This window comes from Bufo gargarizans, chromosome 5 (genome assembly GCF_014858855.1).
Source record: "Bufo gargarizans isolate SCDJY-AF-19 chromosome 5, ASM1485885v1, whole genome shotgun sequence".
Lineage (NCBI taxonomy): Eukaryota > Metazoa > Chordata > Amphibia > Anura > Bufonidae > Bufo > Bufo gargarizans.
The window spans coordinates 229,672,166-229,699,990 of NC_058084.1; the positions used below are offsets into that span (position 1 = coordinate 229,672,166).

General features: G+C 44.0%; 1 protein-coding gene across 8 annotated transcripts in view; it reads left to right on the plus strand.

Annotated features, from left to right (window-relative positions):
* The window catches only part of PTPN3 (protein tyrosine phosphatase non-receptor type 3), a 1,297,151-nt gene that overhangs the window by 759,293 nt on the left and 510,033 nt on the right, over nt 1-27,825 (plus strand). The window lies entirely within an intron of this gene.

The window sequence follows — 27,825 nt, forward strand, 5'->3', positions numbered from 1 at the left end:
TTGCTGCGCTATTTGCTGCGGCCAAAAAACGTTCCGTTCCGGAACTGAAGACATCCTGATGCATCCTGAAGGACGGACTGTCCATTCAGAATGCATTAGGAAAATCCTGATCAGTATTCTTCCGGCATAGAGCCCCGACGACGGAACTCTATGCCGGAAGACTATAACGCAGGTGTGACAGGGCCCTAATCTATTAGGCATACACAGAAGGCATACAGTACACCTATAATTTAGATAAAATCCTTTGCCACCACGAGTAAGGCTACTTTTATAGTATTGTGATCCGTTATAGGGTCTCAATACCGTAAAAAAAAAGATTTCATTTTGTCCCCATTCATTGTCTCCACATACACACAGTTTTAACCCAGGTTTCCATAACAAGCAAGCCATTTTTCTTTACTTCAGGACCCTGTCATTTTTCACCTCAAGGACCAGGACATTTTTTGCTAATCTGACATGTGTCACTTTGTGTGGTGTGAGGGGTAGCTCTTTTTCACCGGGGTCACGCTCACAGATATCTTCACAAACATAAACAGTACAAAATAAAATCCTGCCTGTCTGGGCACTAACTAAAGCATTATCTATCACAGTTCACACACTGTTTCAGGTGCGACTTTCTCAGTCCACCAATCCCCAGTCTGCAGCACGGTCAGAATATCTCCCAGCCTTGTGGTCTCTCAGCCTTTCCCAGCTGAGACCACACTCACTAAGCCTCACCAGGCCTATGTTTGCACACTCCCCTCTTACTGACACCCTGGGAGGTACTTTATGCCAGCCTGAGTACCTCCAGTTGGTCTCACCTGTGGTGGAATAGGGGTGTGGGCCGCACTATCCACCCCTTCCTTGCCTCTAATCTGTGTGAGATCTGTCACTGTCTACTCACAGTGGTGATAACTTTAAAACGTTTTTACTTATCCAAGCCATTCTGAGATTGTTTTCTCGTCACATATTGTACATCATGACAGTGGTAAATTTGAGTCAAAATATTTATTTTGTATTTATAAAAAAAACGAATTTACCCCAAATTTGAAAAAATTTGCAGTTTTCAAAATGTGTATTTTTCTGCTTTTAAAACAGATAGTGAATTGATACCTCCTAAAATAGTTATTACTTTACATTTCCCATATGTCTACTTCATGTTTGGCACATTTTGTAAATGAGATTTTCTTTTTTTGGGACATTAGAAGGCTTAGAACTTTAGAAGCAAATCTTCAAATCTAAGAAAATTTCCAAAACCCAATTTTTAAGGACCAGTTCAGGTTTGAAGTCACTTTGTGGGGCTTACACAATAAAACCACCCATAAATGGCCCAATTTTAGAAACGAAATCTCTCAAGTTACTCAAAACTGATTTTACTAACTTTGTTAACCCTTTAGGGCCTCTTTCACATGAGCGTTGCGTGTAAGGGCCGAACAAGATGCGGGTGCGTTGCGGAAAAAAGCGTTATTTTTTCCGTGATGGACCATGTGATGAACGCAGTGATGTCATCAAAGGTCCTTTAGCCAGGTCCTGGAGATAGTAGAAAGAAGAGGAGATCCGCTACGTGACCAAGTGGATGGGGTGAGTTAATTTGTTAATTATTTTTGACCCCTCAATGGACATTTTACTAAGCATTCTGTATTAAGAATGCTATTATTTTCCCTTATAACCATGTTATAAGGGAAAATAATAAAGATCGGGTCCCCATCCCGATCGTCTCCTAGCAACCATGCATGAAAATCGCTTCGCATGCGCACTTGCTTGCGGATGCTTGTGATTTTCACGCTGCCACATTCACTTCTATGAAGCTTGCTGCAATTTTCACGCAACGCACAAGTAATGCGTGAAAATCACTGCTTATGTACACAGCCCATTGAAGTAAATGGATCCAGATTAAGTACGTGTGCAATGCGTTAACCTCACGCATTTCACCCGCGTGGAATTCTCGCCCGTGTGAAAGGGGCCTTAGGTGTTCCACAAGAATTAAAGAAAAAAGGAGATGAAGTTTCAGAATTCCACTTTTTTGGCAGATTTTCCATTCTAATTAATTTTTTTTTTCTGCTAAAAAAGCAAGGGTTAACAGCCAAACAAAACTTAATGTGTATTACCCTGATTCTGTAGTTTACAGAAACCCCCCATATATTGTTGTAAACTGCTATAGGGGCACATGGCAGGGCACAGAAGGAAAGGAACGCCATATGGTTTTTGGAAGGCAGATTTCACTGGGATAATTTTAAGTTACCATGTCACATTCAAAGACTCCCTGATGTACCCCTAGAGTAGAAACTCCCAAAATGACCCCATTTTGGATTATGTTATGTAGGTGCTTTTTTTTGCAGGATGAGGTTACAATTTGATTGGTACTATTTTGGGGGGCATACACCTTTTTGATCACTTGGTGTTGCACTTTTTGTAATGTAAGGTGACAAAAAATGATTGTGTTACAGTTATACATTTTTTTTCTACAGCATTCAGGAGAGAGCGTGGATTATGTGATTTTTTTTAGAGACTTGGTTGTTACACACGTGGCAATACCCAATATGTCTGCTTTTCTTTCTATTTTTTTTTTGTTTTATTTTGGGAAATGTTTGTTTTTGTTTTGTTTTGTTTTTACTTGAAACTTTTTTTCATTATGAAAAACACTTTTTTTTTGTCCAACTCTGGGACTTCAGTTCTGGGGTCTCATCCCCTCTGCAATGGATTACAATACAACCTGTATTGTAATGCATTGGCTGTCAGCTTTTACGCTGACAGCCTGCCAGTGAGACCCAGCCTAAGGGCTGGTTCTCACATGCTTCTGTAGAAGGCAAGCTCTGATGCCTTCTCTGCCATCGGGTCCTGGGGACTTGATGGGGAAGCAGAGGACACCCGTACTCTCCATGAACCCTCTGCATGCCACAGTCCACTTTGACCATGGGATACAAGGCGTTAACACTCCAGCATCTGTGTTTTCACCAATGCCGGCGTATGCAACACTGGCCTGGCTGTCAGTGACTACCGGGTCCATGCAGCTGATCTGGCGGGGGCAGCTCCTGCCCCCACCACATCAGCCTGCCATACATGTACGGCGCTGGTCCTTAAGGGGTTAAAGGGGCGAGGGTGCTGTGGAATTCACAGTTCAGGGGCAGGTAGGGTGGCCATTCAGCCCACCCTCAAAAGACGGACTTAAAAACCTCGCCCCTGGTACCACTAAGACACGCCCCTGACCCCGTTAGGCCACACCCAATCAAACTCCGCAGGCAAAGGGGATTGGAAAATTTTTGGTAAAAATAAACTTCTGTCAGCTGCAGGGTTAGGAGGGAGGGTGATTTTCTCCCTGCAGCTCACACTCTGACAGCACTGTGCTGCTGTTTGAGAGTGAGCTGTTCAAAAGGACATCCCTGTGTCCATCCAGGCCCCGCCCGAACGCTGGACAGGGAGTCTGAAAGCCGGATTGTCTGCCCTGAAACTGGACCTCAGGCCACCCTAGGGGCAGGCTGCTGTGAAGGTCACAGTTAAGGGGATGGTCCGCTATGTAGGTCAGTGTTAAGGGGCAGATTGCTGTAGAGGCCACTGTTAAGGTGGCTGTGTGTTGTGGAAATCACTGTTAAGGAGACGGGGTACTGTGGAGGTCACTAATAAAGGGGTGGCTGCTGTGGAGGTCACTGTTAAAGGGATGGGCTGCTGTGAAGCTCAATGTTAAGGGGGCAGGAATCTGTGGAGGTCACTGTTATAGGGGCGTGCACTGTGGAGGTTTCTATTAAGGGTGCAGGGAAAGGTAGAGGTCACAGTTAAGGGGACTGTCCTCTATGGAGGTCAGTGTTAAGAGGCACGGTGCTGTATAGGTCACTGTTAAGAGGCGGTTTGTTGTGGAGGTCACATTTTACATTTTAAAGGAACAAAGCTCTGTGGAGGTCACTGTTAGGGGGGCGGGATATTGTGGAGATCACTGTTAAGAAGATGGGGTACTGTGGAGGTCACTAATAAAGGATGCGGGCGCTGTAGAGGTCACTGTTAGAGGGGAGGGCACTGTGGATGTTACTGTTAAGGGGGCAGGCCGCTGTGGAGGTCACTGTTAATGGAGGAGGGGACTGTGGAGGCCACTATTAAAGGGGCAGCGGGGTACTGTGAGGTCACTGTTAAGGCAGCGGGGTACTGTGAGGTCTCTGTTAAGGGAGTGGGGTACAGTGGTGTTCACTGTTAAGGGACCGGGGTACTATGGCAGTCACTTTTAAAGGGGCAGTCGCTGTGGAGGTCTCTGTTAAGGGGGCCGGGATGGCGGAGGTCACAGTTTAGAGGAATATAACCTATAGTCAGTGTTATGGGGCAGGTGCTGTAGAGGTCACTGTTAAGCGTGCCGGCCTCTGTGGAGGTCGCTGTCAAGAGGGTGGGGTGCTGTTGAACCCACTGTTAAAGGGGCAGGCTGCTGTAAAGATCAAAGTTAAGGGGGTGGGCTGCTGTGGAGGTCCCATTTTAAGGAGACTGTGCATTGTGGGGGGGGAGGGTGGTCAGTGTTAATTTGTGGAGGGCTGTGAAGGTCACTGTTAAAGGGGCGGGGTACTGTAGATGTCACTGTTATGGTGGATACTGTCCATATCTTTTAACGACACACAAACATTAAATTAAACAGATTAGGCCTGCACGATATATTGCCAAAGCAATCCTATTGCGATAATCGAAAATTGCAATATATTGCCAGACGCAAAAATACTGGGATTACCTATACACAGAGGGGGTTGGGGCCGGCATCTGTATTAGAAATGACAGCGGGGACCGGTGCAGTCCCTGTATTCTAATGACGTATTTAGTGACGCGTTGCCCGTCCGTCCTCCTGGCCTGCTCCTACCTCCTCTTTTCTACGGAGCTTTGCTGTAAGTAATACAGCTGGATTATACAGGATTATTGTATTTTAACAATGCCTACATGTTAGATAATATTATACAACAGTGAGCGGGGCTGGTGCATTAGAATACAGGAACTGCACTGGTCCCCACTGTCCTTCCTAATACAGATGCCGGCCCCCAGCCCCTTCACACTGTAGGGACACTATTATGGGGGGATCTGTGGATGGCACATAGCATAAGATGCTAAATATGTGTCATCCACAAATCCCCCCATAACAGTGTCATCAATAGATGCCCCCATCACAGTGCCATCCAGAGATCCCCCCCATAACAGTGTGTCATCCACAGATCCCCTCCATAACAGTGCCATCCACAGATCCCCTCCATAACATTGTCATCCACAGATCCCCATAACAGTGTCATCCACAGATTCCCCATTACAGTGCCATCCAGAGATACCCATAACAGTGTGTCATCCACAGATCCCCTATAAGTGTGTCATTTACAGATCCCCCATAATAGTGTGTCATCCAGAGACCCCCATAACAGTGTCATTAACAGATCCCCCATAACAGTGTCATCCACAGATCCCCCATAACAGTGTCATCCACAGATCCCCCATAACAGTTTCATCCACAGATCCCCGATAACAGTGCCATCCACAGATCCCCATTGCAGTGCCATCCACAGATCCCCCATAACAGTGCTATCCACAGATCCCCCATGCCAGTGCCATCCACAGATCCCCAATAACAGTGCAATCCACAGATCTCCCATAACAGTTTCATCCACAGATCCTCCATAACAGTTTCATCCACAGATCCTCCATAACAGTTTCATCCACAGATCCCCATTACAGTGTTATCCACAGATCCCCCATAACAGTTCCATCCACAGATCCCCCATGCCAGTGCCATCCACAGATCCCCATAACAGTTCCATCCACAGATCCCCCATAACAGTTCCATCCACAGATCCCCCATAACAGTGCCATACACAGATCCCGCATAACAGTCCAATCCACAGATCCACCATAATAGTGTCATCCACAGACCCCCATAACAGTGCCATCCACAGATCCCCCATAACAGTACCATCCACAGATCCCCCATAACAGTGCCATCCACAGATCCCCCATAACAGTGCCATCCACAGATCCCCATAAAAGTGCCATCCACGGATCCCCCATAACAGTGCCATACACGGATCCTCTCCATAACAGTGTCATCCACAGATTCCCTTAAAATATTGCATTGCAAATCGTTATCACAATTTCTAGGGCCCTAATCACAATCACACAAAATTCCCATATCGTGCAGCCCTAAAACAGATTAAATTAACCCATGCAAAGCCAGGTCCTTCAGCTAGTGTATATGTATATATATATATATATATATATATATATATATATATATATATATATTAGGCAAGTTGTATTTCTGAGGATTAATTTTATTATTGAACAACAACCATGTTCTCAATGAACCCAAAAAAGTCATTAATATCAAAGCTGAATATTTTTGGAAGTAGTTTTTAGTTTGTTTTTAGTTTTAGCTATTTTAGGGGGATATCTGTGTGTGCAGGTGACTATTACTGTGCATAATTATTAGGCAACTTAACAAAAAACTAATATATGCCCATTTCAATTATTTATTTTTACCAGTGAAACCAATATAACATCTCAACATTCACAAATATACATTTCTGACATTCAAAAACAAAACAAAAACAAAAACAAATCAGTGACCAATATAGCCACCTTTCTTTGCAAGGACACTCAAAAGCCTGCCATCCATGGATTCTGTCAGTGTTTTGATCTGTTCACCATCAACATTGCGTGCAGCAGCAACCACAGCCTCCCAGACACTGTTCAGAGAGGTGCACTGTTTTCCCTCCTTGTAAATCTCACATTTGATGATGGACCACAGGTTCTCAATGGGGTTCAGATCAGGTGAACAAGGAGGCCATGTCATTAGATTTTCTTCTTTTATACCCTTTCTTGCCAGCCACGCTGTGGAGTACTTGGACGCGTGGTATGGAGGAATTTCCTGCATGAAAATCATGTTTTTCTTGAAGGATACAGACTTCTTCCTGTACCACTGCTTGAAGAAGGTGTCTTCCAGAAACTGGCAGTAGGACTGGGAGTTGAGCTTGACTCCATCCTCAACCCGAAAAGGCCCCACAAGCTTATCTTTGATGATACCAGCCCAAACCAGTACTCCACCTCCACCTTGATGGCGTCTGAGTCGGAATGGAGCTCTCTGCCCTTTACCAATCCAGCCACGGGGCCCATCCATCTGGCCCATCAAGACTCACTCTCATTTCATCAGTCCATAAAACCTTAGAAAAATCAGTCTTGAGATATTTCTTGGCCCAGTCTTGACGTTTCAGCTTGTGAGTCTTGTTCAGTGGTGGTCGTCTTTCAGCCTTTCTTACCTTGGTGTCACGGACGGTGTACAGGAAACAAGGCAAAGCAACATGCATAAATGACTCGCTGGATCCAAAAGCTAAGGGACCAAGGGAGACCCCTGCAGAAGACCTGGCACTTTCCCTGGCTGCTCAGCCTATGCAAAGATCCGAATGGTGGAAGTTTGCATATCCACGTTCCTTGACTATATAACCCCTGAGCACCCTACAATAGTGAGGGGACACGACCACCGGCTCCCTACACACGATACGGAGGGAGTCAGGGTCACCTGGGATCCAGCAAACAGAAAATAACAGATAAATGTTCAACACTTAACTTTGTACCAGACAGGAGAACAAGGTCAGCATGCACACTCACTCCAGGAAGAAGTATAAGCCGCCCAGAAAAGCATTCTGGGGAGGAATTTAAAGGGAAGCAATTAGTCCAACACATGACAGCTGAGAGAGGCTAACAAGATGAGGAACTGAATACCACAACAAAGAAAGTCAAGGAGGAGTTTCTGAAAGGCCTCTGTCAGAGCTTCTCAGCTGTCTGGTTGTGACAGTACCCCTCCCTCTACGAGTGGACTCCGGACACTCAGAACCCACCTTCTCAGGATGGGACCTATAGAAAGCCCTGATGAGACGAGAGGCCTTAATGTCCGTCACTGGGACCCACATCCTCTCCTCAGGACCATACCCCTCCCAATGAACAAGGTACTGAAGAGAACCGCGGACAAGACGAGAATCCACAATCCTAGAGACCTGAAATTCAAGATTCCCATCAACCATAATCGGAGGAGGAGGCAAAGGCGAGGGTACAATGGGTTGAACATAAGGTTTCAATAAGGACTTATGAAAAACATTATGGATCTTCCAAGTCTGAGGAAGATCAAGACGGTAGGCAACAGGATTGATGACAGACAGGATTTTGTAAGGCCCAATAAACCTAGGACCCAACTTCCAGGAGGGAACCTTCAATTTGATATTCTTGGTAGACAACCACACCAGATCACCAACATTCAGGTCCGGACCAAGCACACGTCTCTTATCTGCCACACGCTTATATCTCTCACTCATGCTCTTTAGATTATTCTGAATCTTTTGCCAAATAGATGACAAAGACGAGGAGAATCTGTCCTCATCAGGTAAACCAGAAGACCCCTCTCCCGAGAAAGTCCCAAACTGCGGATGAAACCCATATGCACCAAAAAATGGTGACTTATCAGAGGACTCCTGACGACGGTTATTTAAAGCAAACTCAGCAAGGGACAAAAAAGAACACCAATCCTCTTGATTCTCCGCCACAAAACAGCGCAGATATGTCTCCAGATTCTGATTGACGCGCTCTGTCTGGCCATTCGACTGTGGGTGGAAAGCAGAAGAGAATGACAACCGAACCCCCAAGCGAGAACAGAAAGCCTTCCAGAATCTGGAAACTAACTGCGTGCCCCTATCAGAGACTATGTCTGAAGGAATACCGTGCAATTTGACAATGTGATCAATAAATGCCTGTGCCAGTGTCTTAGCATTGGGCAAACCAGGAAAAGGGATGAAATGCACCATTTTGCTAAAACGGTCCACCACGACCAGAATCACAGTCTTCCCCGAGGAACGAGGCAGGTCCGTTATGAAGTCCATGGACAGATGTTTTCAAGGACGGGAAGGAATGGGTAAGGGACGGAGAGGACCTGATGGCCGTGAATGAGGGACTTTGGCACGAGCGCAAGTCTCGCAGGCTGCCACAAAACCCTCAATTGACTTACGAAGTGCAGGCCACCAGAATCTCCGAGCGATGAGATCCAGTGTGGCTCTTACCCCCGGGTGCCCAGCAAGGACCGTATCGTGGTGTTCTTTAAAAATCTTGTGTCTTAAAGCGAGAGGCACAAACAACCTCCCAGGAGGACAAAGATCAGGAGCCTCTGACTGGGCTGCCTGCACCTCTGCCTCCAATTCAGGAAAAAGAGCAGAGACCACCACACCTTTAGCTAAAATGGGACCCGGGTCTTCAAAATTCCCGCCTCCCGGAAAACAACGTGACAGGGCATCTGCCTTCACATTCTTAACTCCAGGGCGGAACGTGACAACAAAATTAAACCTAGAAAAGAACAAAGACCATCTGGCCTGTCTCGGGTTCAGACGCTTGGCTGACTCCAAGTAGGCCAGATTTTTATGGTCAGTAAATACGGTAATAGGGTGTCTGGCTCCCTCTAGCCAATGGCGCCATTCCTCAAAAGCCAACTTGATGGCCAACAATTCCCTATCTCCCACATCGTAATTTCTCTCTGCGGAGGAGAGTTTTTTTGAGAAAAAGGCACACGGTCGCCAATTGGCAGGAGAGGAACCCTGAGACAAAACCGCCCCCACACCCACCTCAGAAGCATCAACCTCAACTATGAAGGGTAAAGAAACATCAGGTTGCACCAAGATGGGAGCGGAAGCAAAACTCTCCTTGATATCAGAAAAAGCCTTACGCGCCTCTACTGACCAAGAAGAAAAATCTACCCCCTTTCTGGTCATATCAGTGAGTGGTTTAACAATAGAAAAATAATTCAAAATGAACTTCCTGTAATAATTGGCAAAGCCCAAAAAACGCATCAGCGCCTTCTGATTCTCAGGAAGCTCCCACTCAAGCACAGTGCGGACCTTCTCGGGGTCCATGCGAAAACCAGAAGCGGAGAGAAGAAACCCCAGAAATTGAATTTCTGGAACCGCAAACACACATTTTTCCAGTTTTGCATATAATTTATTCTCCCGCAGGATGAGCAAGACCTGACGTAAATGTTCCTTATGAGTTTTGAAATCGGGAGAAAAAATTAAAATGTCATCCAAATACACCAATACAAATTTTCCCATCAAATGATAAAAAATGCTGTTCACGAAATGCTGAAAAACGGCTGGGGCATTCATCAAACCAAAAGGCTGTCATGGTCTTACCTGCTCACCGTTCTCCTTCGTTTGACATGTGCTGGCGGCCATCTTCGTTTCTGGGTTTCTTGTAGCCTCCCACCCTGCGGCTTCTCCTTCCCACTGGGAGGAGCTGGATGCCTAGCTCATATATATAGGAGGTCTGTGGCTTCAGTTCCTTGCTTGGTCCTCCTGTGTTCACATGCTTCTAAGACTGCTGCTGCTTCTGGTTCCTGATCCTGGCCTCGTCTGACTACCCCGTTGGTTCCTGATCCTGGCTTCGTCTGACTACCCCGTTGGTTCCTGATCCTGGCTTCGTCTGACTACCCCGTTGGTTCCTGATCCTGGCTTCGTCTGACTACCCTTCTGGTTCCTGACCTCTGTCTACGCAAGACCCTGCTTCGGTTTAGCCATCCGTTTGGACTTTTGCTTACGGCTTGATTTTCAATAAAGCCTTCTTATTTTCCACTTATCTCTTGTTGTACGTCTGGTTCATGGTTCCTTGACAAAGGCATAACCAAATTTTCAAAATGGCCCTCAGGGGTATTGAAGGCCGTCTTCCATTTGTCCCCTTCTCTGACCCTGACCAGGTTGTATGCCCCTCTTAGATCTAATTTGGAAAAGACTTTAGCCCCAACAACCTGGTTAAACAGGTCCGGGATCAGAGGAAGCGGATAAGGGTCACGAATTGTGATACTGTTCAGCTCCCGAAAATCCAGACAAGGTCTTAAAGAACCATCTTTTTTCTTAACAAAGAAAAAAACAGCGGCAACAGGTGACTTCGAGGGTCGTATGTGTCCTTTTCTCAGACTCTCAGAGATATAAGCACGCATAGCGATCCTCTCAGGTTGGGAAAGATTGTATAAACGAGATTTAGGCAGCTTGGCGTCTGGGATAAGATTAATAGGGCAATCGTACTCCCTGTGCGGGGTCAAATCCTGAACTCCACTCTCAGAGAAGACATCCGAAAATTCAGAGAGAAAAGATGGTACAGTCTTAGTAGCAACCTCAGAAACAGATGTCATGAGGCAATTCTCTCTGCAAAAGTCACTCCAACCATTTATTTGCCTCGCTTGCCAATCAATGGTGGGGTTATGTTTAGTGAGCCAGGGTAGCCCCAACACTAGAGGGGTGGGCAAACCGCTAAGGACGAAACATGACACATCCTCAACATGAGCATCACTCACAATTAAACGTATATTGTGAACTATGCCCTTTAATGATTTCTGAGAAAGTGGAACGGAATCAATCGCAAAAACCGGAATATCCTTTCCCAAAGTGCACACCTGGAAACCATGAGCTATTGCGAATTGACTATCAATGAGATTGACCGCTGCTCCACTATCCACAAAAATCTCACAAAAAATGCTCTTGCTCTCTAGCGCCACCCTAGCAGGCAGGACAAAACGGGAACTACAAGCAAACCTAAAACCTTCAATTTCCGCCTCAACCCTGCCAATAGTAACAGACGGAACATTTTTAAAATATTTTTTCCTCTTTGTTTCTTTATTATTCCCAGAGAACTGCCTGAATCTCCTAGAGGGACAAATATTTGCCAAATGATTAATACCTCCACAACAAAAACAAACCCTCCCATGCGGGCTGAATCTTCTATTGTCAGCAGCAATCAACCCCAGCTGCATGGGCTCCTGCTCAGAAGGGGCTGACAGCGACTGAGACCCCTGCGCACAGAATGGGACCGCTGCACAGTCCTGGGACCGAGTATGACAGGAAGGAGAGATCTCTCCTCTATCTCTAAGACGCCTGTCAATACGAACGGCCTGAGACATAGCAGAGTCCAAAGAAATAGGCCTTTCATGAAAGGCAAATGCATCTTTCAATCCCTCTGAAAGACCATGGCAAAATTGACTTTGGAGTGCAGCATCATTCCAACCAGTATCCGCTGCCCATCTCCGAAATTCTGAGCAGTAAATCTCTGCGGATTGTTTACCCTGGCATAAGAGACGTAGTCTAGACTCCGCCAGAGCAATCTGACCCAGGGCTAAAAAGAATTCATCCACTGAATGGAGGGGCCGTGCCTCCTCCGGCAGCGAAAAGGCCCAGGACTGAGCGTTACCCCTGAGCAGCGATATAATGATCCCCACCCTCCGTTCCTCATCACCAGAGGAATGGGGAAGAAGGCGAAAATGGAGTTTGCAAGCCTCTCTAAAACGCACAAAATTCTCACTACCCTCGGAAAACGTATCCGGGAGCGAGATCTTAGGCTCAGAACAAACTCCATGAACGCCAGCTGAACCGGTCACTTGAAGCTGAGAAAAAGTCCTGCGGAGATCAGCTACCTCCAATGAAAGACCCTGAAGTCGTTCAGCCAAAAGTGAAACCGGATCCATGCTTGAGACGGTTATGGCGGCTTATAATGTCACGGACGGTGTACAGGAAACAAGGCAAAGCAACATGCATAAATGACTCACTGGATCCAAAAGCTAAGGAACCAAGGGAGACCCCTGCAGAAGACCTGGCACTTTCCCTGGCTGCTCAGCCTATGCAAAGATCCGAATGGTGGAAGTTTGCATATCCACGTACCTTGACTATATAACCCCTGAGCACCCTACAATAGTGAGGGGACACGACCACCGGCTCCCTACACAAGATACGGAGGGAGTCAGGGTCACCTGGGATCCAGCAAACAGAAAATAACAGATAAATGTTCAACACTTAACTTTGTACCAGACAGGAGAACAAGGTCAGCATGCACACTCACTCCAGGAAGAAGTATAAGCCGCCCAGAAAAGCATTCTGGGGAGGAATTTTAAGGGAAGCAATTAGTCCAACACATGACAGCTGAGAGAGGCTAACGAGATGAGGAACTGAATACCACAACAAAGAAAGTCAAGGAGGAGTTTCTGAAAGGCCTCTGTCAGAGCTTCTCAGCTGTCTGGTTGTGACACTTGGCCATGTCTCTGAGTATTGCACACCTTGTGCTTTTGCACACTCCAGTGATGTTGCAGCTGAAATATGTCCAAACTGGTGGCAAGTGGCACGCTTGACTTTTCTCAGTTCATGGGCAATTATTTTGCGCCTTGCTTTTTCCACGCGCTTCTTGCGACCCTGTTGACTATTTTGAATGAAACGCTTGATTGTTCGATGATCACGCTTCAGAAGCTTTGCAATTTTAAGAGTGCTGCATCCCTCTGCAAGATATCTCACTATTTTTGACTTTTCTGAGCCTGTCAAGTCCTTCTTTTGACCCATTTTGCCAAAGGAAAGGAAGTTGCCTAATAATTATGCACACCTGATATAGGGTGTTGATGTCATTAGACCACACCCCTTCTCATTACAGAGATGCACATCACCTAATATGCTTAATTGGTAGTAGGCTTTCGAGCCTATACAGCTTGGAGTAAGACAACATGCATAAAGTGGATGATGTGGTCAAAATACTCATTTGCCTAATAATTCTGCACTCCCTGTATATATATATATATATATATATATATATATATATATATATATATATATGTATATACTGCAGCTTGTGTACCCATTAACCTGAGATACAATGCATTCAGAAAATCTTCAGACCCTTTTCACATATTTTTTTTTTTTTTTGCAACCTAATTTAAAAAATAAAATAAAATGGATTTTTCGCCCTGTGAGATGCACCGGCCCAAGAGACGCATCTACGTTTTAAAGGAGGGTAACAAGAAAAAAATAGAAATCTAGAAAATCATATTTGAGGGGCACTCAAGTATCTGGGAGCTCTGGACAACAAAATATATCAAAAGTCAATATTTTATGTACACCAATATGGGAGACAAATAAAATTTTATATAAAATATAGTGTAATAAAAGTGAATGACACAAAATAGCACAAAAATAGTGACCGATATGAATGAAGTCCGCTAATAAAACTTCATATGAAAAACCCCTGGAAGTTGTTCTATGGTAGAAACAATAGCTGACATATAATGCACCTAATTGTGGTATCCAAAATATATGGGTTGCTGTAAAATGTCCCAATGGAGCCATGAAATATGCAGTATTGCCACCTGTTGAAGAGACGCTACTTAAAATATCCCGTATGAAAGTGGATCTCTAGCAAATAGATATGTCAATCTCCTTATGAATAAATATCTCCAATCAAACAATATTAAAAATAGCGGATGTCATACATTACCACTACGCTTGTGGAAACTTGCCAGGTATCTTCTTTCCCCGCCGCTCGGACCAACTACGGCGTCCCGTGTGGTCTCGCGGTCGTAGCGCTGTGTCCCACGTGACCTGGGGGCGTCTTACGTGACGATGTATCCACGTGATCAGTGTGAGCTGCGCTAAGGGGAGTATAGTGTTCGGCTGTGCGTTTCTACTTGAGATTTGCGTTCCACTTGGGATTTGTGGACAAAGCTTCTGTAAATTTCTAGATGGAGATGTTCAATTTTTCTTACATAAATAGCAGCTTGAGAAAATGTCCATCATATACAGGGAGTGCAGAATTATTAGGCAAATGAGTATTTTGACCACATCATCCTCTTTATGCATGTTGTCTTACTCCAAGCTGTATAGGCTCGAAAGCCTACTACCAATTAAGCATATTAGGTGATGTGCATCTCTGTAATGAGAAGGGGTGTGGTCTAATGACATCAACACCCTATATCAGGTGTGCATAATTATTAGGCAACTTCCTTTCCTTTGGCAAAATGGGTCAAAAGAAGGACTTGACAGGCTCAGAAAAGTCAACAATAGTGAGATATCTTGCAGAGGGATGCAGCACTCTTAAAATTGCAAAGCTTCTGAAGCGTGATTATCGAACAATCAAGCGTTGCATTCAAAATAGTCAACAGGGTCGCAAGAAGCGTGTGGAAAAACCAAGGCGCAAAATAACTGCCCATGAACTGAGAAAAGTCAAGCGTGCAGCTGCCAAGATGCCACTTGCCACCAGTTTGGCCATATTTCAGAGCTGCAACATCACTGGAGTGCCCAAAAGCACAAGGTGTGCAATACTCAGAGACATGGCCAATTTAAGAAAGGCTGAAAGACGACCACCACTGAACAAGACACACAAGCTGAAACGTCAAGACTTGGGCCAAGAAATATCTCAAGACTGATTTTTCTAAGGTTTTATGGACTGATGAAATGAGAGTGAGTCTTGATGGGCCAGATGGATGGGCCCCGTGGCTGGTTTGGTAAAGGGCAGAGAGCTCCAGTCCGACTCAGACGCTAGCAAGGTGGAGGTGGAGTACTGGTTTGGGCTGGTATCATCAAAGATGAGCTTGTTGGGCCTTTTCGGGTTGAGGATGGAGTCAAGCTCAACTCCCAGTCCTACTGCCAGTTTCTGGAAGACACCTTCTTCAAGCAGTGGTACAGGAAGAAGTCTGCATCCTTCAAGAAAAACATGATTTTCATGCAGGACAATGCTCCATCACACGCGTCCAAGTACTCCACAGCGTGGCTGGCAAGAAAGGGTATAAAAGAAGAAAATCTAATGACATGGCCTCCTTGTTCACCTGATCTGAACCCCATTGAGAACCTGTGGTCCATCATCAAATGTGAGATTTACAAGGAGGGAAAACAGTACACCTCTCTGAACAGTGTCTGGGAGGCTGTGGTTGCTGCTGCACGCAATGTTGATGGTGAACAGATCAAAACACTGACAGAATCCATGGATGGCAGGCTTTTGAGTGTCCTTGCAAAGAAAGGTGGCTATATTGGTCACTGATTTGTTTTTGTTTTGTTTTTGAATGTCAGAAATGTATATTTGTGAATGTTGAGATGTTATATTGGTTTCACTGGTAAAAATAAATAATTGAAATGGGTATATATTAGTTTTTTGTTAAGTTGCCTAATAATTATGCACAGTAATAGTCACCTGCACACACAGATATCCCCCTAAAATAGCTAAAACTAAAAACAAATAAAAACAACTTCCAAAAATATTCAGCTTTGATATTAATGAGTTTGTTGGGTTCATTGAGAACATGGTTGTTGTTCAATAATAAAATTAATCCTCAAAAATACAACTTGCCTAATAATTCTGCACTCCCTGTAAAGTGCTTGCTGGGCCACTCCTACCATACGCGTTTCGGGGTAACTCCCCTTCCTCAGTGGTAGTGTCAGCAAGCAGAGAGTATGGCATATTTATTCGCTAATCAAAATTGAAAAGGATGATTGGATATCAGTAAATTGTAAACTCAGGCATGGAATAGTGACGGCCATATAGAAAACACAATTGCGGTATTGGTGCTTAGAAATCTAATCTACATATTAGAAAGACACCAGTGATATCTGTAGAAAAAAAACATACTTCTGTATGTAGTAGTGCTATAGCTTTGGGGTAAGTGTATGGTCATGTAGAGATCCCAGGTTTGAATCCTGGGATAGACTTAAATAAACCGTTTTTCAGTTATTTCTTTATTTATAAATAAATATATTAATCAATAACAAAAAGGCTATGCACATTGAATGCTGCCAGCTTGCATGTCTTGTCCTCTGCATCCAGAATCTCTTTCCAAGACAGAGGAGGAGGAATTCTCCCTTTCCTCTCCACTGCCACCCAGCATGTTGAGCTGATGGTGGTGAGTTCCGGCAGAAACTGCTGCTTGGCTGCTTCAACCAAGCTAATTTGCTGGCCACTTGCTACTGCTGTAAGATAAGAGGAAGAAAAGGGGGAGGAGTACTGGGCCCCTGGTCTCCCTGTGTCCGTAATTCTATCCCCTGGGACTTCTGGACTGTCTACACCTGAAGTTCCTGGGTAAGTGATAGCCACGATGTGAAGCGGAGCTCAAGGGCTTAAATATGAATGACATATGACTATTGCATACAAACAAAAGAAAGGTAATATTTCAATCACTATGATGAGCCCTACCAGCCAGTATGTCTAGTTTAATAGGTTTTATCCTGGTTACAGAGCCACTTTAAGTAGACATTGTTGGCAACAAGTAGAGCCTCCACTCTTCTTGGGTAAGATGCCGCAATGTTTGCACATTTAGATTCTGGTATTTTCAGCCATTCCTCTCTACACAACCTCCAGTAGCATAGTTTATAAGGTTGAAAAAAAAAAAAAAAAAAACATCTCTCCATCCAGTTCAGGCTTGTTATCCTGCAAGTTGATCCAGAGGAAAAAATTGAATATGTAAAAGACAAATGGAAGCCGCCAAACTAGAGACCGAGAGATTAATTGCCAAAGAGACTAAAATTAACCCTAAAATAACATAGTGTGTTCAAAATAATAGCAGTGTGTTTAAAAAAAGTTAATAAAGCTCAAAATCCTTCTAATAAGCTTTTATTTCCATACACACAAATGCATTGGGAACACTACACCTTCTATTCCAAATCAAAACATGAAGAAAAATATATCAAATTTGTGTTGTTCCTCTAAATAAATTTAAGAAAAGTGAATATTAGACTGTTTAAAATAATAGCAGTTTTTATATTATTTACAAACTCAATCATTCACTATATAAACTGAAAAATGTTTGACGATCACTTAACTAATACTTAGTTGTATAACCACTGTTTCTGAGAACTGCTGTACATCTGTGTTGCATGGAGTCAACCAACTTCTGGCACCTGTGAACAGGTATTACAGCCCAGGATGATTGGACTACATTTCACAGTTCTTCTCTATTTCTTAGTTTTGCCTCAGAAACTGCATTTTTGATGTCACTCTACAAGTTTTCTATTGGATTAAGATCCGGGGATTGGGCTGACCACTCCATTACACCAATCTTGTTGGTCTGGAACTAAGATGTTGCATGTTTACTGGTGTGTTTGGGGTTGTTGTCTTGTTGGGGTATTTCCTCTACAGCATAAGGCAGCATGACCTCTTGAAGTATTCTGATGTATTCAAACCGATCCATGATCTCTGGTATGCGATAAATAGGCCCAAAACCGTAGTATGAGAAACATCCCCATATCATGATGCTTGCACCACCATGCTTCACTGTCTTCACAGTGTACTGTGGCTTGAATTCAGTGGTTGGGAGTCGTCTGACAAACTGTCTAGACCCAAAAAGAACAATCTTACTTTCATCAGTCCACAAAATGTCTCTTTAGGCCAGTCAATGTGCTCTTTGGCATATTGTATCCTTGTCAGTACATGTCTTATTTTCAACAGTGGAACTTTATGGGGGCTTCTTGCAGATAGCTTGGCTTCACATAGGCCTCTTCTAATTGTAACAGTACTCACAGGTAACTTTAGACCTTTGATCTTCCTGGAGCTGATTGTTGGCTGAGTCCTTGCCATTTTGGCTATTCTTCTATCCATTTGAATGGTAGTTTTTTGGTTTCTTCCACATCTTTCAGGTTTTGGTTGCCATTTTAAAGCATTTTCGATCATTTTAGCTGAGCAGCCTATCATTTTCTACACTTCATTATATGTTTTACCCTCTCCAATCAACTTTTTAATCAAGGTACGCTGTTCTTCTGAACAATGTCTGGAACTACCCATTTTCAGCAGAATTTCAGAGAGAAATGCACTGTAACCAGCATGTATAACATTTGCTACCTTCCTTCCTTAACCACCTCCGGACCGCCTAACGCAGATGTGCGGTCCGGAGGTGGCAGCGCTGCGCACAGTCACGCATATACGCGTCATCTCGCGAGACGCGAGATGACGCGAGTATGCGCCCGCGCGTGCGCAGTTCGCGCCGGCATTTCATCGAGAAGTATTTTGTCAGCAACCTGCCAGCCAATGATCGTGGCTGGCAGGTTGCTGATTTTTAAAAAATCCAATCAAAGTGCCAGATAGCAGATCATATTTGTAAATATGATCTGTTATATGGCTGCCTGCTCCTCTGCTGGTTCTTTTCGTCGGTTGGATCCAGCAGAGGAGCAGGCTTCACAGTGAGTACACAAAACACTACACTATAGCCCCTGATCACCCCCCTGTACCCCAATTAACCCTTTGATCACCCCTTTGATCACCCCTGTCAATCACAAGTGAAAAGAAAAAAGTGATCAGTGCAAACTGTCACTTTTTTTTTTTCACTGTTATTGACCGTTAGGTTTTAGGTATAGTTTAGGCCCCTTGGTAAGGTAGTTAGCGATCAGTTAGCGCCCAGCCCACTGCACCGCAGTCCGTTATTCGCTGATTAGCGTATCGCTAATCAGCATTTGTACTTTTATAGTATCTGGAAGTGATCAAAACTGATCACGGTCAGATCTATAATAGTACTAGTGTCACTTTAGTTCGCCCTCCACCCAAAACGCAGTGTTTGCCCGATCAGGCCTGATCGGTCGCCCACACGTGCGTTCGCCCACACCCGCCCCACCGCAGTGACAAAAAAAAATTTTTTTTTTTGATCACTGCACATTCACTTTACACGCACTGCGGCGATAAAAAAATCAGTTTTGATATTTTTTATCAACCGCAGCGGCCTCCGGTACTTCGCTAGCCTCCCCTTTGTAAGACAGGCTTGCTTTTTTTTTTCTTGGGTAGTCTCAGGGAATACCCCTAAATTTAGTTGCCCACATGTCTAACAGGGGGTATTCTTCTGAAGAGGCCTACAGGCTTCTGACCCAGTCGGATGAGGAGTGGGAACCCTCATCTGATGAATCCAGCGGGTCAGAATACGAACCTGTAGAAAGCAGTGGCTCTCTGACCCAAAGTTCGGATGAGGAGGCTGAGGTCCCTGATACCACCAGGCGTACCCGGCCCCGTGTCGCTAGACCGCAGGTTGCGCAGGATCCGCTTCAAGAGCAGCAGAGTGGGGCTGGTGCTGTCGGATTACGTGGTGAGGCATACACCAGCAGCCCAGCCCTCCCTGGACCTAGTACCAGCACTGCCGTACAACCTGGTGAAGTAGCGAGCACCAGAAGGGCAGTTGAAGCTGGTACGGTGGCACGTGCAGTAGTGACCCCGTCGCAGCCACCGCAAAGACGTGCCCGTAGAGCCCCTAGAATCCCAGAGGTGCTGGCAAACCCTGATTGGCAGTCCCCAACTTCAGCCGCACCTGTAGTTTTCCCTTTCACTGCCCAGTCTGGAGTTCGGGTTGAGACGGCTCAGATCGGTTCGGCCCTGGGATTTTTTGAGCTGTTCTTGACTGCGGAGCTTTTAGACATAGTTGTGGCCGAAACAAACAGGTATGCCACACAATTTATCACCGCTAACCCGGGAAGCTTTTATGCCCAGCCTTTCCGGTGGAAACCAGTCCAAGTTTCCGAACTTAAAACTTTTCTGGGCCTCCTCCTCAACATGGGCCTGACAAAAAAGCATGAATTGCGGTCATATTGGTCCACGAACCCGATTCATCACATGCCCATGTTCTCTGCTGCCATGTCCAGGGCACGTTTTGAGGCCATCCTGCGGTTCCTGCACTTTAGTGACAACACCGCCTCCCGTCCCAGGGGCCACCCTGCTTTTGACCGGCTCCACAAAATTCGGCCCCTCATAGACCATTTCAACCAGAAATTTGCAGATATTTATACCCCAGAGCAAAACATCTGCATAGACGAGTCCCTGATACATTTTACCGGGCGCCTTGGCTTCAAACAATACATCCCAAGCAAGCGCGCCCGGTATGGGGTCAAATTGTATAAGCTCTGTGAAAGGGCCACAGGCTATACCCACAAATTTCGGGTCTATGAGGGAAAAGATCAGACCCTGGAGCCGGTCGGTTGCCCTGACTACCTGGGGAGCAGTGGGAAGACAGTTTGGGACTTGGTGTCACCCTTATTCGGCAAGGGGTACCATCTTTATGTGGACAATTTTTACACAAGTGTGGCCCTCTTTAGGCATTTGTTTCTAGAACGGATTGGCGCCTGTGGTACCGCGCGATCTAGTCGCGCGGGCTTCCCCCGACGGCTCGTTACCACCCGTCTTGCAAGGGGGCAGAGGGCCGCACTGTGTAACGAAGAACTGCTCGCGGTGAAATGGAGAGACAAGCGTGACGTTTACATGCTCTCCTCCATTCACGCAGACACGACAATACAAATTGAGCGAGCAACCCGTGTCATTGAAAAGCCCCTCTCAGTCCACGACTATAACCTCCACATGGGAGGGGTCGACTTCAATGACCAGATGTTGTCTCCGTATTTAGTTTCCCGACGCACCAGACGCTGGTATAAGAAGGTGTCTGTATATTTAATTCAATTGGCTCTGTACAATAGTTTTGTTCTCTACAGTAAGGCTGGGAGAACTGGATCCTCCCTCAAATTTCAGGAAGAGATCATCAAGAACCTCCTGTATCCAGGAGGTTCCGTGGCCCCAACCACCAGTGTAGTTAGCCGTCTACACGAGCGACATTTCCCCAATGTCGTTCCTGGTACCTCAACCCAACAGTCACCCCGAAAAAGATGTCGTGTCTGTAGCAGGAGTGGAATAAGGCGTGACACCCGCTATTTCTGTCCTGACTGTCCGGACCACCCTGCCCTATGCTTTGGAGAGTGTTTCCGGAAGTACCACTCACAGGTACACTATTAGCATAGGGATCATCTCACCAGGACAGGCAAACAGGGCTATTAGGGCCCATTCACTCACTGCTGCTGCAAACGTCTCCTTTCACATGGGACAAAGTGCATAACGCACTTCGCCACATCTTTGGGCGATTTGCGCTTTGCACATTGACCCATGGGGAAGGAGAGGTTTGTTCTATAAAGGTAAAAAAAAAAAAAAAAAAAAAGCAAACACGTTAATGTTCAGTTAAAAAAGTTAAAGTTTATATGTTCTGTTGCAAAGTTAATAAAATTATTGCGTTGCGGCCTGGTTTTTTCTTTTTTCTTTTTTTTTTTTTTTTTACCTTCCAGATGGACCAACCGATTGACTAGCTGCAGCACCGATGTGCATTCTGACAGAAGCATTGCGCTGCTGTCAGATTACATGCAAGTCGGTGTATGCGGCGCTGCAAGATGGGATTTTCTCCTCTGCAGTGACATATACGTTTGCCGAGGCATACGAGCTGAGGAGGAGGCGGCGTTCCTATGCTTTGGCAAGCACTTTGTATATATATATATTAAAAAAAAAAAAAAAAAAATCCCGGCAATGATTTATTCATCCAAATCGATTGATGTGAATGGAGAAATCTGGTTTGCCAGGGCATACGAGCTAAGTGGGTATGGATGTAGGGCGGAGCTCCTATGTCCTGGCAGACGCCTTTCCCCTCCATTTTTTTTTTTTCTGGCAGAGATTTTTTCATCCACATTGATCGATGCGAATGAAGAAATCTGTGCCGTTCATTTTTTTCTTTCAGCCCAGAGGCTGAACGGAAAAAAAAATCTCATTACCTGTATGCTCAATATAAGGAGAATAGCAGAAACTCCTAATGCTGGCCATACATGTAATGATTGCGGAGACCCTCAAATGCCAGGGCAGTACAAACACCCCACAACTGACCCCATTTTGGAAAGAAGACACCCCAAGGTATTTGCTGAAGCTTTCCGCTAACTTATGCAAAAAAAAAAAAAAATTCTATGAACTTGCCAGGCCCCTCATTGGATACCTTGGGGTGTTTTCTTTCCAAAGTGGGGTCACATGTGGGGTATTTATACTGCCCTGGCTTTTTAGGGGCCCTAAAGCGTGAGAAGAAGTCTGGGATCCAAATGTCTAAAAATGCCCTCCTAAAAGGAATTTGGGCCCCTTTGCGCATCTAGGCTGCAAAAAAGTGTCACACATCTGGTATCGCCGTACTCAGGAGAAGTTGGGGAATGTGTTTCGGGGTGTCATTTTACATATACCCATGCTGGGTGAGAAAAATATCTTGGTCAAATGCCAACTTTGTATAAAAAAATGGGAAAAGTTGTCTTTTGCCAAGATATTTCTCTCACCCAGCATGGGTATATGTAAAATGACACCCCAAAACACATTCCCCAACTTCTCCTGAGTACGGCAATACCAGATGTGTGACACTTTTTTGATGCCAAGGTGGGCAAAGGGGCACATATTCCAAAGTGCACCTTTCGGATTTCACCGGTCATTTTTTACAGATTTTGATTGCAAAGTACTTCTCACACATATGGGCCCCTAAATTGCCAGGGCAGTATAACTATGCCACAAGTGACCCCATTTTGGAAAGAAGACACCCCAAGGTATTCCGTGAGGGGCATGGCGAGTTCCTAGAATTTTTTATTTTTTGTCGCAAGTTAGTGGAATATGAGACTTTGTAAGGAAAAAAAAGAGAAAAAAATAAAAATCAGCATTTTCCGCTAACTTGTGACAAAAAAAAAAAAATTCTAGGAACTCGCAGTGCCCCTTCACGGAATACCTTGGGGTGTCTTCTTTCCAAAATGGGGTCACTTGTGGCGTAGTTATACTGCCCTGGCAATTTAGGGGCCCAAATGTGTGAGAAGTACCTTGCAATCAAAATGTGTAAAAAATGCCCTGCAAAATCTGAAAGGTGCACTTTGGAATATGTGCCCCTTTGCCCACCTTGGCAGCAAAAAAGTGTGACACATCTGGCATTGCCGTACTCTGGAGAAGTTGGGGAATGTGTTTTGGGGTGTCATTTTACATATACCCATGCTGGATGAGAGAAATATCTTGGCAAAAGACAACTTTTCCCATTTTTTTATACAAAGTTGGCATTTGACCAAGATATTTTTCTCACCCAGCATGGGTATATGTAAAATGACACCCCAAAACACATTCCCCAACTTCTCCTGAGTACGGCGATACCAGATGTGTCACACTTTTTTGCTGCCAAGGTGGGCAAAGGGGCACATATTCCAAAGTGCACCTTTCGGATTTCACCGGTCATTTTTTACACATTTTGATTGCAAAGTTCTTCTCACACATTTGGGCCCCTAAATTGCCAGGGCAGTATAACTACCCCACAAGTGACCCCATTTTGGAAAGAAGACACCCCAAGGTATTCTGTGAGGGGCATGGTGAGTTCCTAGAATTTTTTTATTTTTTGTCGCAAGTTAGTGGAATATGAGACTTTGTAAGAAAAAATAAAAAAAATAAAATCATCATCATTTTCCGCTAACTTGTGACAAAAAATAAAAAGTTCTATGAACTCACTATGCCCATCAGCGAATACCTTAGGGTGTCTACTTTCCGAAATGGGGTCATTTGTGGGGGTTTTCTACTGTTTGGGCATTGTAATCATGACAGGTGCTCAGAAAGTCAGAGTTGCTTCAAAATGCGGAAATTCACATTTTTGTACCATAGTTTGTAAATGCTATAACTTTTACCCAAACCATTTTTTTTTTTGCCCAAACATTTTTTTTTTATCAAAGACATGTAGAACAATAAATTTGACGAAAAATTTATATATGGATGTCGTTTTTTTTGCAAAATTTTACAGCTGAAAGTGAAAAATGTCATTTTTTTGCAAAAAAATCGTTACATTTTGATTAATAACAAAAAAAGTAAAAATGCCAGCAGCAATGAAATACCACCAAATGAAAGCTCTATCAGTGAGAAGAAAAGGAGGTAAAATTCATTTGTATGGTAAGTTGCATGACCGAGCGATAAACGGTGAAAGTAGTGTAGTGCCGAAGTGTAAAAAGTGCTCTGGTCATGAAGGGGGTTTCACCTAGCGGGGCTGAAGTGGTTAAATAAGCACAATAATTGCCACCAGTTTTTTAAAGAATAAATGACTCACTAATTGAACTCCACACTGCTATTATTTTGAACATGCCCCTTTCAATTAGTGATTCAATTACACAGAATCAGCAGCATACATGTCATGACTGTTGAGTCTGTTGGGTTTTTATTGCTCCACTACACCTGCTAGTAAATTATTTGCCATTTAGAAATATAATTTGTATAAAAAACAGTGATTGATCAGGTTAGTGATGTCTGACTGCTGTTATTTTGAACACAACTGTAGTAACATAGTTTATAGGGCCGAAAAAAGACATCTGTCCATCTAATTCAGCCTGTTATCCTGCAAGTTGATCCAGATGAAAGCAAAAAAAAAAAACAACAACAACAAAAAAAAAAACTGTGAGGTAGAAGTAAATTTTTCCCACTTTAGGGGGAAAATTCCTTCCCAACTCCAATCAGGCAATCAGAATAACTCCCTGGATCATCAACCCATCTCTAGTAGCTATAGCTTGCATATTATTACACTCCAGAAAAACACCCAGGCCCCTCTTGAAGTCTTTTAGTGAAATCACCATCACCACCTCCTCAGGCAGAGAGTTCCATAGTTTCAGTTCTCTTACCATTCTTTCCTCTATACGCAGTCATAGTCCTGTGGATAAATAGATAATGGGAGAGATCTCTGTACTGACCGCTGATAAATGTATACATAGTTATTAGATCCCTCCTCGGTCATCTTTTTTCTAAAATGAATAACCCTCTTTCATAAGTTATTTACAATTTTCTGACCACTTATAAAATGTGTTCAATGTGCTGCCCATGCTGTGAAGATACGAGATGTGTAGCACCTGAAACTACGGATACTGGAAGCCTGTGCTAGCATTTCACCTGCGGTGTTGCTATCAGTGTGTGAAGAGTAGGAGAAGAGGGTTGCATTGACAATTCAACACAATGGGCAGCACATTGAACACATTTTATAAGTGGTCAGAAACTTGTAAATAACTCATGAAAGAATAAAGTTACGTTAAAACCAAGCACACCATTGTTTTTCTTGTGAAATTTCCAATAAGTTTGATGTGTCACATGACCCTCTTCCTATTGAAAAAACAAAAGTTGGATTCAAAATGTCCGACTTCAAAATGGCCGCCATGGTCACCACCCATCTTGAAAAGTTTCCCCCCCTCACATATACTAATGTTCCACAAACAGGAAGTTAATATCACCAAACATTCCCATTTTATTAAGGTGTATCCATATAAATGGCCCACCCTGTACACAGTACTCCATGTGTGGTCTGACTAGTAATTTGTAAAGTGGTAGGACTATGTTCTCATTACTGGTATCTATGCCCCTTTTGATGCAACCCATTATCTTATTGGCCTTGGCAGCAGCTGCCTTACACTGGTTTCCGCAACTTAGTTTGCTGTTCACTAAAATTCCTAAATCCTTTTCCATGTCAGTGTTACTTGGTGTTCTACCATTTAGTATGTACTGGAGACATGTATTTTGTATTCTCATGTGCATAACCTTACATTTATCAGCGTTAAAACTCATCTGCCACTTCTCTGCCCAAGCCTCCAATCTATCCAGATACATATGTAGCAGTAAACTGTCCTCTTCCGTGTTAAGTACTTTACACAGTTTAGTTTAATCTGCAAAAAATGATATTTTACTGTAAAGCCTTCTACAAGATCATTAATAAATATATTGAAGAGAATATGGCCCAATACTGACCCCTGAGGTACCTCACTAGTGACAGTGACCCAATATGAGTTTTAACCGTTAATAACCACCCTCTGTTTTCTATCACTCAGCCAGTTACTTACCCACATACAGACATTTTCTCCCAGTCCGAGCATTCTCATTTGACATACTAACCTTTTATGTAGTACAGTGTTGAATGCTTTGGTGAAGTCAGATATACGACATCCATTGAATCACCGCAGTTAAGTCTAGAACTTACCTCCTCATGGAAACTGATTAAATTAGTTTGACATGACCGATCCCTCATGAAGCCATACCGATATAGCATTATTTGCTTATTTTCATCGAGGTACTCCATCAAAATAATTTTTGGGAGTTTTTCAAGATTTTCTGCAGATAAAAGGATTGTACAAATCATTGTATGTGTTAATATTAAAGAGGACCTTTCACTACAATAAAAAAAATCTAAACTAAGCATACAGACATGGAAAGCGGCGCCCAGGGATCTCCCTGCACTTACTATTATCCCTGGGCGCCGCTCCGTTCTCCCAGTATCGGCTCCGGTATCTTCAGATTTCCGTCTCAACTGGGAGGAGCCTGCCAACATCTCTTTCTCCCAGGCTGGAGTGCTGGCCAATCGCAGCGCTCAGCTCATAGGCTGAGAGAAAAAAAATAACTCTCGGGCTATGAATATCAAAGTAATATTGTTACAGAGCATGTACATTAATTTGCATAGGAAGTATAATCATCTTTTTTAATAAACAAAAAGTGATAGAAAGTTATAAAGAAACAAAAGAAATTACCATAAATGTTACAGCATTATCAACATCTAGTCTTCCGGCCGTTGTAGTTTTAAAATAAGTCTGAAACACAAACTAGTCTCTGTTAATAACTTCGAAGAGGTGGTATAATAAACTAATACAAAATGTTGTTTTATTGTAGGGTTATTGTTTATGTTGTTGGTTATTATCCTGACCTCGGTTTTTGTAATATTTTTTGTTCCTTATGTTTCTCCTGGTCCTACAGCGAATTAAGGGTGGTTAACCATTTGAGTGGGTATGTTACTTCATCCCCTCTGTAGCATTAGGTTTGCTATGTAGATCTGATATAATTATTTCCTGATATTTTTTTCATTGGCACAGGCTTACCAACCTTTGTGTTATGTGCATGTATTTCCATCATTTGTGAAAGTTTGGCCCAGTCTGAGCTCCAGAGCATACTGGATAATGTTTTTATTAAGATTATCTCTGTACTGTGCTCCATTCAGCTTTCCCTTAACCCTGACCATTATCCCTGCTCCAGCCACTGAAAAACATCCTCAAAGCATTATGGTGCCACCACCAAGGTTTCCTTCAGGCATGACGCTTAAAATTAAGGGCAAAATGGGGGGTGGGGGGGGGGGCAGAGCTAACCGCCGGCTGAGGAAGATGTCTCCTTTCCCAGCTCTGCTGAGACTGCTGCAATCTCTCATCATCCTCAGTCAGGCGAGCCTTGAAAGACCTTGTTCCAGGCATTTTTGGTTTCCAGGCACTGCCAGCTTCATTTTGAGACCTGCCTCCGCTC